The sequence below is a fragment of the Brachyistius frenatus genome, unplaced genomic scaffold (assembly GCF_029030835.1).
Source record: "Brachyistius frenatus isolate BFR_SWC_R1_liver_20210118 unplaced genomic scaffold, ASM2903083v1 Contig_7, whole genome shotgun sequence".
Classification (NCBI taxonomy): domain Eukaryota; kingdom Metazoa; phylum Chordata; class Actinopteri; family Embiotocidae; genus Brachyistius; species Brachyistius frenatus.
Window position 1 is genome coordinate 2,916,251 of NW_027210606.1, and position 15,698 is coordinate 2,931,948.

The 15,698-nt window shown below is 39.1% G+C and overlaps 1 protein-coding gene across 1 annotated transcript in view; it reads right to left on the bottom strand.

The window, feature by feature from the left end:
• Positions 1 to 6,814, bottom strand: part of LOC138615789 (zinc finger protein GLIS2-like) — a 30,764-nt gene extending 23,950 nt beyond the window's left edge. Inside the window, exon 1 of the mRNA XM_069689615.1 lies at positions 6,364 to 6,814. The gene's annotated coding sequence lies outside the window, so the exon portion shown is untranslated. The remainder of the gene's footprint in view (positions 1 to 6,363) is intronic.
• Between the last annotated feature and the right edge of the window lie 8,884 nt (positions 6,815 to 15,698).

Consider the following 15,698-nt stretch of genomic DNA (forward strand, 5'->3'; position numbering starts at 1 on the left):
ATAAATGCCACACTTTCCTTCCAAATTCCTTAAAACAATCAATCACGGGGTTGGCTTCCCCACACTGGGGAAAAATCCACCGATTTCATCCTGATTTTCTGGATTTGTGTGAAATAGCCTCCTGAATCTAACTGGGATTGAATCTAAAACTGAAACAGAGTAGTACCTTACTTACTAGTAGTTACCTTAATGGTAAAAAAAAAAGAAAAGCAAGATGAAAGCTGTGAGATTGGGAGAAAACATCAGAAAATATATAGGGAAAGATAAACAGACATGGAGGCAAAAGGCAAAGAAAGAAGGTGACTTCAATGTGTCATTTATTCAAGATTAAATATATTGAAATGGAGATATTTTGCCCTTCGAACCCAGACCTGGTTTAAAAACAGCAACCTTTTTAACCAAATCAGTTCATTTGAACAGTTGTGCAGTGATCAGCGGATTCCTTCACAGAAGTGAGGTAACTGTGTGGAATTCCCCTCTCCGTTTTGTAGTCTTTAGTTCAGTCTGGATTTTGAGCTTCCTGTTTTATTTTGTAGTTTGGTAGTCTGTTACTTTGTAGTCACTCATCCCCTGTGTCTTGATGAATTTGTCCCTTGCAGATTAGTTTCATCTGTCCCTCGTTGTCCTCCTCTCCCTTTAGTCTGTTCTTTCTGTCCGTCTTTGTCAGTTTGTTTCAGTCACCTGTCTGTCCCTGTGGTTTTGAAAACCAGTCATTTCTTTGCACTTCCTGTGTTCCTCATGCTTGTTAAGTCTTCGGCTGTGCACTCGCAGTTTGTGTTTTTTTTTAACAACACTGCGACATTCTACAAAACATTTGCCGATTTATAATTTGAAAACAACAACCATCAGATCACTGGTAATAAAAATATGAATTAGCTGCAGTGTACAGTCATGTGAAAAAGACATAATTTTGACATAATTAAACATTTGATCCTTTTTGTAACAGTATCGTTAAAAGTGATATACTTGAACAACACCACAAAGAGTTATTTCAGGCATTTATTTAAAAAAAAGAAGTAAAATTCTTCTGTGGAAAAAGTAAGTACAACTCAAGAGCTAGCTTTGCCCTCTTTAGCAGAAATAACTTCTTGTAGGTTTTACATGTCTGTTCACCAGTCTCTGACATTGGCTTTCTGGAGGTTTTGTCCAGTCCACTATCCAAATTCCTCCAACTTCAAATCTTGGCTTTGACTTGGTCATTCCCTAACCCTCCATTTCTTCTTTTTGAGCCACTCCTTAGAGGTTTTTAGGTTCATCAACCTGTTGAAAGGTTAATTACAGGTTCAACCTCTATTGTCAGATGCCCTCACATTATCTTCAAGCACTCTTTGACATGATGCAGAATTCATTGGCGAATTCATAACTGTTAGCTTTTGAAAATATTGTGAAAAGCCAACTATTTCCAAGTGATTTTTTTTCATATGACTGTACAGTAGTGGAGCTAAGAACTTGTTGAGACTGACACCACAGCAAAATTCACCATCATCAAAGTAGCCACAAGAGAAAAATAAGCAGTCTGTCCATTGTAGTCCACATCAATGGACCACTGGAACACAGGGGAAGCCTAATTTGTGATCCTACGCCCATCTGCCATGACACTTGATGGCCCTTTACAAATAAAATTCCCAACCAAGAGAAGATATCTTTCTTTCTTTATCCTTTTTCCCTTTCTTTCTCCCCTCCCAGCTCACTCCCTCTCTCTGCCAGGCCTTTTTCATCGAGGCCCGCATTTCCTTTGCCTCCTTCCTCAAACACAGCCCAAAAAGAAAGAGAGAGAGAGAGCGAATGGGAGGGAGGGGAGAGGAGAATATGAAGGGGAGAGAGGCAGAGACGAAGGGGGGTCACGAGTTGGGGTTTTCGGAATTTGGTCTATGTTTGGTTTGGAAGCGAAGGCCCCGGCGCTGGGCTCTCAGGAGGATAATGGAAAAGAGAGAGAGAAGAAAGGGAGGTTTATGGATGTGTGTGTACCCTCACAGGTGGTCGGCACATACTGATGGTGGGGAGGGGGCTTTTGTGTGTCAAAATGTGTGTGTGCATGTGTGTTTACTGGATTGTGTCGACATGTTGGCTAGAGCAATGCTATGTGCGTTCATTTGCGTGTTTATTTGCAGATGTTGGCGCGAATGCATCTGAGCTTTTAGCATGTAAGAATCAGAGAGAGAAGACACAGAGAGGAGGTGAATAAGACATTCCTTAGATGGAGGAGGAGGTGGAGGAGGAGGGGGGATGCAGGGAGCCAGTGGTTAGTTAGTGGTTTGAAACTAAGAGGAGAAAAATGAATGTCTGGTCCAGGGCTGGGCCCAAAAACTTTACCACAACCAGCCAACGAGCCGGAGAGGAGAGGAGAGGAGAGGAGAGGAGAGGAGAGGAGAGGAGAGGAGAGGAGAGGAGAGGAGAGGAGAGGAGAGGAGAGGAGAGGAGAGGAGAGGAGAGGAGAGGAGAGGGTTATAGAGGAGAACCAGGAAGGCATCCTCCTCCTCCTCCTCCTCCTCCCCTCCTCCCGTATGAGGCCTGGTAACTCCTGCATGTGCCGCAGGGGAGAACCAGGGGGAGTGGTGCTTTTATAGCTGGGCTGAACCCACTGAACCCATCATGTACAAACAGCAGGGAAAGTATGGAGACCGGAGGGCTGAGGCCAGCAGCCACACAGCAGGCATCAGTGGGAGGTTTCAGGTTGGGGACCACAGGGCGGCTGGAGGTACAAAGAGGAGGAGAGTGATGGAGGAGCAGAGAGGCATCGCAGGTCTCCCTCTAATCTCCCTTTTCAACTATACACATCACCAGATTTGGTTGGTTCTTTCCTCACTTCACTTATTTCATTTTTTCTCCTTGTTTACCCCTCTTCCACATCTCCTTGTTCTTTCCTTCCTTCTTTCTTTTCTTTCCTGGCTACCTCACTTTGTTTTGTTTTTTACTTCTTTCCTTCTTGTTATTTTTCATTCCATCTCCTTCTTCTTTCTTTCAACCTTTTTGCATTGCTTGCTTTTCCTGCGACATTTTCTGACTTTCTTCTTGCTGCCATTGTTTGATTCCTTTACTTTTTTTTTTTCCTTTTCTGTATTTCTTCCTTTCTTTCTGTAATCCCTTCTGTCATTCCCTCTTCTCTGGCATTGTTTACTTCCTTAATATATTTTTCTTGGCTTATTCCACTTTGTTTTCTTCACTTTTATTATTACTTCTTTCAAATCTTATTAAATAATTTCTTTGCTCATGCTGGTTACCATTCCTTTCTTCCTTCATTGTTTTTAACTGTATTGTCTTCATCTTGCTTTCTTTCCTTGGCTTTCTCCCCATTATTTAACTTTTTCCCCTCTTCATTTGTCCTTCCACTTTTCCTTCACTTTCCATCATCTTTGCTTCCCTTTCTTCCTTCTGTCATTCATTTTTCTTCCATTGTTTGCCTTCTTGTTTTTGCCTTTACTTACTCCACATTAAATGTATTTTTAAGTTCACTTTTCATCCCTTCTTTTGTCATCCTTTCCCTCTTTCAGTCATTTGTCTGACTAATATTTGATTACTTTGTACTTTGTGCATACATTTTAGTCATTTTATGTCTTCACTAAAGACTTTACGGTTCCTATTGTGTAATTTTCTATTTCCATTTCTTTTTTAAATTATAAAGCAGGTCTAGCTGCTAAGTAAATACTGTGATTCCATGAAGGAAGGCCCGTCTTCGGCTCCCGTGTTTTTTTAGACGAGCTGTTTGGACTTCTTTAAGTTTGCGATGTCACAAACTCACAATCATGTCATGTCTGCCATCAGCATAGGCCCACTGTCCAACCTTTAATGCTGATGAAAACACTGAGTGATCAAGACCAAAGAAGACCTGTTGTTGGCCTGGGCGTGCATTCCAATGTGACTTAAATACACAGACACAAAACAGTCAGTTATTGGTAGGGCAGCTTAAAAGATGTAAAGCTATACTGAGAAGGGTTTCGGTACCTAAAACCTTCTTGTGAATATCAAGACTGGGAATAAAACACCAAAAAAGTGCAAAACATGGGACCTTCAAAGTCCTAAAAAGAGCTTAGCCTGCATTGATTGCTGCCATGAACGCCTAGACCAACATGGCAATATCCATCATTCCTTTGGCTTGTCTTAAATATTGCAATCTTTGTCTCATTTTCTTCCTTCCCAACTTACTTTTGCCTTCTTCACTTTCTCTGTTTCTTTGGCTACCTCCCGTTTAAGGTCCTATGTTTTATTTGTAGAATTGATCAAAAGAAGATATTCGTAACCAGGCTGTTTTGTGTCTTTAATTTGGAAGGCTGTGCAACGACAAGTTTGCTTCTTGACATCCAACAACAGCTCAGAGTTGCCTCGAAACTTTCTCTGGTCTTAAAAATGTGGTGTTTTCTTCCACATAAAAGTGTGGATGTTGGGCCGATAGATGCAATGATTGACGGTTGTGAGATCACGATGTTAAATCCAAATTATGTAACATTGATCTTTAATGATTTTACCCATTTCTTTTGTTGAAATTTTTTTTATTCCTTCCAAATTCTATTCGTATTTCTCTTTCCTGTATGAATCCCAATACTGACACACACACACACACACACACACACACACACACACACACACACACACACACACACACACACACACACACACACACACACACACACACACACACACACACACACACACACACACACACACACACACACACACACACACACACACAGGGCCCTATATGTATGAACAGCATTCCCACCCTTGTAGCAGACAGTGTGGGTTGAAGGAGTCAATAAGACCGATGCACCCAACAACAGGAAAGGAGTTTGCTTGGCTCACAGCCTTTATAAAATCCATCCATGAGCGTCTGGCCAGCCTTTCGAGAATAGCATGATGCAACGAGCCTGCAACCTGCACATCGCTGCCGTCACATGAAAACCCCACATTCTCAAAACACCCTTCGCCCTGACCACCATGTTGCATCTTAGAAAGCGTAGCAAGGAGTTTCAGTGGGGATGACGCGCCCATAGGTCACTCCTAAAATGCATCCTGCTTTCTGGGACCGTGGAGAGATTAAGTGAAAGCATGAGAATCAGTGTAGCTGAAGTTTGGACATTTTAGGGAGGATGATAAGTCTTGATTGGTGTTAAGGGGGTGGAGGACTTGTGGGATTTAATGACTTATACTGCGAGGGAAGTAAAGCTCTTGTCTCCACCCTGCCCCACTAGGTAGTTTGTACAATGGTGGTGTATGCAGGAGTTTGTGTGTGCCTATATGTGTCATTTATAGGGTTTAAACTTGTCCATTGGGTTTAACACTGAGTTAAGGCATACCAGTTGGTAGATTGGTAGCTTTGAAGACCATAAATCAGGGGTTTCCAACCTTTATTTCCTCTATTTCCTATTTTGGATCAATACAAAGCTGACATACTGTCCATTAATGCCACTGACACAATAATGTATAGACAATAAAATAGGTCACTTGTCAATGACAATTTGGATGCTTTGCTGATATGGCCCCCACGCAGATAGAATGAATGAAGAATGAAGACACACTCGCAGGAGGCAACTAAAAGCATTTGAAGGTAAAACAAACTTTGGCCTTTGAAGCAAACCTGCCAAACTCAAACATGTTGTTCACCCATCGACCTCCTAAATAAGATTTCTCCATGCAAATCATTAGTAATCTTCAACCAAAATTCTTGTCTGGGCGCACTCTTGCAGTTCGTTTGAGGCTCATCGAACCCTTACGAATGTCATGCTATTTCCTAAACTCTCACTATAATCACAGGTCATTTTGAGCCGTGCAAACAAATGAATAATGCTGACATTTTCCTCATGAACGCTACTTGTATTTATATTAAAAAAAATTGCATGGCACATGTGCTGGTTAATGGTTAACTGTAAACGATTCCCTATGGAGTGTGTCCAGACACATACTGTATATGCATTACCAGTCTAAAGCTCAATATGAGGATGAATGTAAGTACCATATGACAAATATGATGATTATCATTAAATCAGTTCATTATTTATGGTAAAGAGAGCTAAAAAAAAAAATATGTTGTTTGTTTACTGATAACATTTCTAACTCCTGACAAACTGGTTAATGATAACAATAATAGAATGCACTATTCTTCATTGCACTCTCCAATGAGTCATTACCACCAACAGATGTTAACGTCATGTTTATACTCAGACTGCAGCTTTTTGTAATATTATACCGTATATTAGGCTACGTTGTATATAAAACAATACTTTTATGGATTTGATACACATGTAGCCTACTTCATGCATCCGAGACTATTCATATAGGATACGATCTATGAAAGATCAAATTAATAGGATAGGCCCCCATAAAAAATATCTACTGGCAAGGCAGCGGTGGAGTTTTGTTAGGATTTACCTTAAACCAGCTTGTGGACCGTGAGACAGCCTCCTCTGCTCCCTGTAGTCTGCCTGGAGATGCTTTCTGGAGATAGTTTCAAACTGAGCGTACGATTCACCAAAATCAAGCGAGTTTGTCCGGTGTTTCCTGCACCATCTTCAACGGAGTTATCAGCTGACACCGGCTGGTTGCCAAGTTTAAAAAAAACAAAAACGGAATCTTTGTTTTGAAAGCAAATCCCCCCCACAGGGGATCGTTCAGGAAGAAAAGTGTTTGTTAGTCAGTTTTCAAATGTACAATTGAAAACCTTGTCCTGTAAATAGTTTTTTTTTCTATTAAAATTGCTCTAATGTAAAGAAATTGATGTCGAGGAAGAGAAACTAAATGTCACTCAAATGCGAAGCTGTATCACTGCGGTGTGAATGTCAAATCAGCTGCAAAAAGGTAAAAGCTCTCCAGGAGGCGCATCGCTCAGTTGCGACGCTGGTCAACTGAGCTTCCAGCGGCGGAGAGGAGGGAAGAGGCTGGTTGGGTGGGAGAGAGAGAGAGAGAGAGAGAGAGGGGTGGAGAGACAGGGACAGAGAGGTGGAGACATTTATTGACAGTGGAAGAGAGAGAGAAAATTGCCAGAGCTCAGATCCAGCGTCCTCCTCCAGCTGTTGACTCTGAGGAGACAACACTTTTTTATTGCATCTATCCCTCTTCCACGTCTATTCTGCAATCATTTATTTTAAATAGCCTATATTGTACGTTGACTGTTCACATAATCAGAAGGCGACATTAAAGCTATCCTCAGTGTGTTTTTTTGGGGTAATCCGTCCCTATTCTACCTGAATGAATGCACAGACACAAAGTATGATTACCTCAAGAGTGGATATCTCAATTGTATTTTAATATTTAATATTTCAACCAGAAAAAAGTGTGTATGAGCCTCCTATCTTTGTCCCTGCCGTAGTGTAAAGTGCTCATTGTCCCCTTCTAGTGGTTGGGAACCAGCAACTTGGAGCCCATTCAGTAGTGATGAGGCAGAGAGTTGTCCATCCATCCAACCATTATCTACCACATAGGGGCAAAGGTGGGGCCCACCATGGACTGGTTGCTAGTTCATAGGGCCAGCACTGAAAGACGACCAGAAGACAGGCAACCATTTACGCTTAAATTCACACCTACAGGCAATTCAAAATCAATTAATCAACAGACATGTCTTTGGATGAGTCTGGAATCTGTGTAGTGCTAACCTTACACAGGTGCAAACACTCAAAATATTTGATGACTTATGCAGATTACTTTTTGTCCTTCAGTCTAAAATTATCAAAAAACCTTTGAGCATTGCTTTCGGATTGATGCCCTTACAAGTTTTAATGACATCCTGCTCCAGTTCTTATGGAGGTTGAATTACAGTAATTGTAAGTCCAAGAGAGTCACACTGATCTTTTGGGTTGATTTACCAAAGCAGAATTAAGAAATCCATGATAACAGAGTAAAGCCTGACTTGATCTAGTTTAGTTGGTGCATCATCTATTTCACAATTGCCAAAGTTGGCTGTCAGTGTAGTTTCGATCAGGTTAGTTGCACAGAATAAATTTCCATGGTAGATGCCACTTCTTTTGTAAGAGCAAATCAAAGAATTCAGCCCGGATAAATGGAAAATTCCAGCTTATACCCTTCAGTATACCTCTGAGCAAGACAAAAGTGAAAACAAAAAAACAAGTGGTGTTAAATCAAGTCTTCATACAGGAGACTTTTGTGCTGTACTGTCAAACCACAGAGACACTCTCCCTGGTTGCTATGAATTTTAATTTGAAGGGAAAATTCAGGAAAACCTCAGTGTAATCCATCCAATAATTGTACTATGAACAAACCAGACTGCCACCTCTAGAACCGATGCATTAAAACCATCACTTTCACATGACTGAGTCATACTACCCAGTTCTGTCAATTTGTTGTACAACATTGAGCTGATAATCACCTGTAGATCATGAAAATCAAAAGCCAGCTACACTGAAATAAATGAAGTGTATTGTGTTGTATTGTAAGCTTACATGGTCAATAACCTGGAACTATTCTGGTGCAGTCAACACTTATTCAGTTTGTGTTCGTTGTCTCCCTCTTGTGGTTATAAGTGAAGGACATGAATGTCATTATAAAAACATTTTTGTTATGTGACTTTTATAAGTTATATATGACTGTAAAAACACTGTAAATGAAGTGTCAAATCCTTTGCAAATTCTATCCTTTTGAAACTGATTTGAGCAGGGAACTAATTTTGGTTCGTGTCCAGTCATTTTGGTTAATGGGAATTTGTGCAAAATTTAAGTCGGTTACTAAGTCACTAAAAAGAAGAAACTAGCAATAAACTAGTGGCGTTAACTCTTACTGTTCCCTTTAATAGTGAGGTTTTCAAAAACAAGACAATGGGGGTCACATCTTAGGGGCTTGATGTTAACGCCTGTTGCAATATAGCCTATCTTTTCTGAGAATATATTTTTACTGAAATTAACAATCTCTTTTAAAGCTATGTTTGACAGTAAAACAAGTCTTTGACTTTACATCTGAAGTTCTGTAAAAACAGAATCATAACACTAAAACCTTGAGAACTGTGATAACTTCCCAAAATACACTTGTTAAAGTGTCCTATAATGTGTTAATGCACTTCAGTGTGCCTTTTGGCAGCCATTATTTGTGGTGTTGTACATTATCGTGACAAACATAATCTTTTACCATCTTTCTGTTTTGAACATTGTCATGGTCTGAACATCTGAACTCATCAGAATATGGCCTTTGACCAAAGCTGCAAAATCTGGTTCTGACCACAGCGATGCAACCCTATCTCCCTAGAAATTAATAGAATACATATACAATGAATATGCAACAGAAATTACCTTTGGAGGAATGTCCAGATTATTATTTTTTTTAATAATGTAATAGGCCATGTAGTCGTTATATATGTCATCTACCAAATATATTGATCATAATATGCTTCCACTGATATATTTAACTTTACAGTATTCAGCTTTTTGATGACTAGGTTCAGTCACTTGGTTAAGGCTGGGTCAAGTTCTGCTTTATTTCGTACTGTATAAAGTCTTCCTACCACCTCCTTTATTTAGTATTAAATACAGTTCTAATAGGAGACTGAGTTAAGTGATGTTTGTAAGAGTGATGCAGCTCTAACATGATGGCTGATAAATTAACTTATGTAGCAACTGCAAGCAGTTACAAGGATGTGAAGCATGTCTATGTTTGACAGTTGGGGCCGTAGCGCTTGAGTTAAAGAGTCTTTTCTTGTAAATTTAGTCAGAACACAATGAATGCAAATACTTAGACATTTCAAAAAGAAAAGGTTTTGTCTGTCTTGCAATGTTTAAAAATTATTTTCTTTTAGAGCATTGGCTCTCAGCATAGTCATCATCATTTCTTATGTTTTTCCTAATTTATATTGCAGTCTGTACTCATCATTTTAACTTTAAGATTTCATGTGACTGATAAGTGAGGTTGCATGCAGCAGCTGCTTCCTCTCTTTCTTCTGCATCACAAACTGACCACTAACCGGTATCACATTGCTGTGCTCTAACATATCTTGTATTATCATGTCAGTGTAATCATTTTGCAATATGTCAAAATTTAAAAAAAAAAAAAAAACTGTGGTGAAGAATAAAAAGATAAAAGGAATAACTGCCTTCAGATGGAATCAAAATTGTGAAAGACGTGCAGTTAAACTAATCATATATCAGAGATACTTGACATAAACGAGGACGGAGGAAACGATTCGATGTCAGCGCTTCATGTGTTTCAACCACCATCGTCACACTGATCAATATTTCACTCTTTCAAAGACCAACCAGGCTTTTGGAAAACATTGCTGTCAGTTTTGAGTGGTGAGTGATATTTGATATTTGTTCTATAAATGGTCTTCCTGTAGCTGCTTTGAAAACACAGCTATAAATACTTCTGTTTCATTCGTTTTCTTATCAAGAGACTGAAGGACTCCTGCAGCCATGCTGCTGTCAGAAGCCAAATTGGTCATTATGGTTTTCACCCTTTTCATCTCCGGTAAATATGTATTGCTTATTATAGATGTGGTGTGCAATTACTAACTGTAATCTGGAAAAAAAAAAAACACAGACAAAAGTAAATAATATTTTACATACATGTAAAAGTAATTTCTTGCAATATATTGATTACAATTTGAAAGAACTGAGCACATTCTATAGAAATCGGCCTAAAGCAGAAAAACTAAATGAAAGAAAACGTTGCATATCCACTTAAAAATGTCTTTAACCTACTATGATTATTTAACTTCCAATATTTAAAAGACATGAATCTGCTTCTGTTGAAGGTGTTTGGGAAAAAGAAAGCAGCGTCTCTGTCTTGAGAGGTTCATCAGTGGATCTGCCTTGCTCGGCTGAGCATCCCACTTCAAACATGACCTGGTACACTGTCAACAAAAACGACTCTTCCTTTGACCTGAAAGAGCTCCCTGCAAATGGAAGTAAAATAAGATCCAACATGGATTCCACTCTAACAATCAAAAATGTGAGCGAGAGTCATGAAAAGTTTTACTGCTGCAGAGAAACGACTGACGACCCCAAACTCTGCTGGCACAACAGAATGGAGCTCCATGTTGCAGGTAGAGCAGCTGACAGATGTTTATTACTTTAAAATAATATAATAATGCTAGTAATAATAGTAATAATAATATGAAAAAAAATACTTTATTTGTAAAGCACCTTTTTGACAAGAAATGCTGCACAAAGTGCTTTTCAGCAAGAAAATTGCATGCAGGGTTTCATATAAAAACACATGAAAAGGAACATTGGAACATGGTAAAATGTAATTTAAAAAATTAAATGCATACAAACATGTGAAATTAAACACAAGACAACACAGTAATGAAATAAATTAGAGTTCACATAGAAAAAAGCAAAGCACATTTTAAAGGTGCAGTAGTGTAAAAGAGGGCTCCGGATGCAGCAAAAGTAATGAGATAGCGTATGTTTTCAGTTTTATTTTGGAAGTATTTACTGGGCTTAGCTGACATCTACAGATAGTGTGTTCACAGCTTTGGACTATAAATGACAAAAGCTGCATCCCTGATTTACTTTCAACTGTAGCTGGGAACCTCCAATAAGCCAGCAGCAGATGATCGTAATGCTCTAAAACTGATTGATATCAATTTAGGAATTTCTTATCTTGTTCACCATCATCACAGACCTGCAAGTAAAAGTGTTTCCCACCACCGAGGGACTAACAGTAACACTGATGTGCAGCACCAGCTGTCCTCTGACTGAAAAGCCTGCAGGCTTCATCTGGTACAAGAACAGAGAGTTTCTCTATGAGGACTGGTCTCCCTGGTACCAAGAGCTGGTCAGCGGTGAGGAGGCAGTCAGATACTCCTGTGCTATCAAAGGCTACGAGGAGCTCAGAGCCCCTGAAGTCTCCGTGGGTGAGTTGACATCACAAAAACGGCTAATTTAAAAAAACAAAAAAACATGTAACTGAAACAGACAAAAAAAACCTACCATTATTAAGTTCAATAATCCCAATGTTGGATCTCGTTTTTGTTCGTGCAGATTCTGTCACTCTGACCTGCTTTTATGTGACGTATGCTCAAGGAAGGATTTGCTCTTCTCAGCTGAAATCAATGGATGGGCCCTGCTCCATCACGTATCCCATAGGTGACGTATACACACAAACTCACCAGTCTCCCCCAAATATATCACAAGGCCTGATGGAACGTGTATTTATTGTCTTCCTACAGACATACATGTGGAACAGACTGATTTGAGTTACTTTAGTGCACTGAAGTGTACCACCAGCTGCCCTGAGGCTGACCCTCATCATGCCTATAGATGGCACTGGAACAGAAACATATACGGTGATTGTGAGAGTCAAGACTTTTCAATCAAAAGCTATGAAGAAATCTTCTCCTGTGCTGTCAAAACCAATGAATACCTGCACTCTGATGAAATCTGTAAGTATGAACCGACTTGTATCCTGTTTTAAATTAACCCTTTAAGCCCAAGAGGCCCTGAATTGGAGGCTAGAGAGAAGACTTAGCAAAACAATTATATAAAATATGGACATATATACTGATATTTACACATCTGAACAAATCTCACAAGTGTTCCCTTTATTATTAAAAATGTTTTTTTTTTTATAATTATTTTTTTTTATTGTGGTTGCAGAGATATACTCTTTTTATTATGGGTATGCAATTTTCAAGCAGAGACCTAAAAAATAGGTGTGTTTTTAAACACACTTTTTTTTATCTGCATACCTACAGGGCAATAAGAAACATTTGAATAATGGATGGAGGGTGGACAACAGAAAACTGTATGTTAGTCCAGCCTGTTGTGCCATATTATCCTTACCTCACATAAAACAGCAACTGGGGTTTGAACCTGCCAGCCAGTATAGACACTTGTAATGTTCTCTGACAATACAAAGGCCTGCATTATGGCGGGTATTTGCACCCTTGTTGTGACAGCTGACAGCAGAGGTGAAAGAGTGTGGGGATGACATGCCGCAAAAATATTGTAACTAACAACTCACATATCCCTTGGCTCATTTGTTCTGAGCCCTATACTGAAGGCTAAAAGTTAAGACAGACTAACACATATTTTTCCAAGTGAAATGAGCTGTTACTAAATGTTTTTCATTCGGATTTCAGGTGTTGGTCAAAGAAACTGCATGGATTTAAATTATGTCAAAAGGAGAATCTGTGCCTTGGAAGGTTCTTCTGTAAACGTTTCAAGTAAATACTCAAATGCTAGGCTCAATGTTATTCAATGGTACAAAAGTGGTGTGGTGGAGGACGGCGATGAGGCTGAGGTTCAGATCGCAGGCCGTGTGGAGTATCATGAAGACAAGAAAAACTACCGCACGCTGATTATTAACGACCTGGAGAAGAATGACTCAGCAAAATACACATTACATCTTGGGTTGTATTATCCAAAACAAAAGTGGTCTCATACACCTGGAGTGATGTTAGTTGTCACAGGTAATAGTTCAGTATCATATTTGTGAATAGTGATTATGTTGGTCCTTCATATTTCACAAGATAACATTTGCAATAGTACACACAAATTATCCAAAGGTGGCAACCTTCCATAAATGTCGGGGTTTCTTGTACTGCTCGTGAAAATAGTGCCTAAGACGAAATACTTTCCAAAAAGCCTTTAACCCTACAGTTTTCATGAAAAGATGTCACAGTTCTTAGTTTTCCAAAGTTTATGACATTTTATACTCAGCCCAAATGAAGTATTTAAACCTTAAAAACTGTATGGATGTACAGTTGCTTCTTGTTTTGCTGATAACAGATTGGTGTGTGACATGTTGTAAGACGTCATATTTTATAGATACTAGTACACAACACAATACATGCTGTAAATTCTAACCAAATTAATTTTACGTTTGCTGAATAGGAGCCCCACATTCTGCTTGTTTCTATTGTGTTATCAAATACTGAAATTATGTCAGGCATATTTGATAATTGCAAATCAAACTCTTTTTAATTCTGCTGTCCAATCTCCATCTTGCAGGTCTGAAAGTGATCATAACTCCTTCCGCAGAGGTGACAGAGGGTCAGAGAGTCACACTGACCTGCAGCACCAGCTGTCCTCTCACTAACAACACAAACTACATTTGGTACTTCAACAGTCGACCTATGAGCCTGCCAGAACACCAAAGCAAACATCTGGTTCTCGACCCGGTCGGTGTTCAGCACACAGGAAACTACTCGTGTGCAGTCAAAATGCACCAAAACATGAACTCACCTGAAGAGGCGCTGTCTGTCAAAGGTGAGCCGTGAAGTCAGCACTTTTACATTTGAAACAAAAGCAAATGTCTCATGCTGTTTATAATAACCAGTGAAATGAACTGCATGATTCACTTTCTTAATCTGACTTCAATGAAATGTACTGCAACTGGGTTACACTGCAAAAACAAAGCTTTCAAAGACCATCCCAGGTTGCTGATTTCAAGGATACTTCGCCAGTGTTCAAAGTACCTGAAAGCCACAATCAAGTAAAAGTACAGATATCTTACAATGGCTCGCTTAAAAGCCTCAAGGTATCTGATATTTACTGTACTTCAGTTGTAAAATATTAAACATCCTCAAGTATTAAGTTAAGTAATTATAAACGTTGACTCGCATCAGAAAAGTAAGCGATTAGAATATAAGTGTAATATAAGTGTAAATTTACCATTAATGTTATTCAGTTATCATGATATTTTCAGTGAAAATTGATAGAAACCCAGGATTTTCAGAGCACTCGCTTGCACTTGCTAACAAGTGATTTACGAATAGCTCGCAAGGATCGCCGATTCACCAGACCTGTTTCCAACCACTGCATCATCAGGCTGTCAAATCTCTTCCAATTTGTATGAATAAAACAAAGTAAAGATATCTAGGGGAAAAGTATTGGAGTAAAAGTATATATTTCATTCAGAAAATGTAGTGGAGTAAAAGTGAAAGTTAATTTACGTAAAGTACAGATACCCCCAAAAAATACTTAACAAAGTATTTTGTTACATTACACCCCTGTATGTTCTGTAATTTGTTAAAAAAAAAAAAAAAACATGTAGACTCAGTTAAAGCAGGGTAGAAACATCATCCCTGAATATTGTGGAGATTGTGATTTAACAGGACAAAAAATATATATACAAATCATACTTTTATTAATATGAAATATGTTGGACTTCTCCCATCAATCTCTTTACAGCTTCAGATAAATCTGTATTAATAGTGAATGCAGTAAAACTGAGTGTTTTACTGCTGTTCCCATCTGCTCTGTTTCTACTCTACCACAAGATACGGTATGTGCTTTCAATTCCTGTATTGGATGTTCTCTTGTTGATTTATGGAGTTTGTTTTTAACATTCATTTTCATGATTTGATCAATTAAAAAAAGCAAAAAGAAGAAAACTGTGACTGCCACCGCTAAGCCAAGTCAAGCACAAGGTGAACAGGTGAGTACAAAACCTCAAACTGTGAGGTTGCTGCTCGTGTGTGTTCCCCCTGTCACCTGTACTCTCTTCCCTGCAGATGAGCCCGCTGTACGAGAGCATCCCACTCGTGGCCATGAATCCTGCAGCAAATATTGAACCAGCAGCGGAATTACACCGGGTCTTCCCGCTGCCTTGAACATGTATACTATTTGTAAGGTGCTTTGTAGAGTGCAGATACGATCTTTGTCTTTTTCATCCAAGTTCAAGCAAGATGTAAGCTAAGCTGTGCAAACCTGTGTTCATGAACTTGGACATCATAAAAGGTTACAAACCTTTGTGATAATGTCTTTCCACTTCAGCAGCCACTGATAGCTGGATGTGACATCTTATCTGTAATTGAT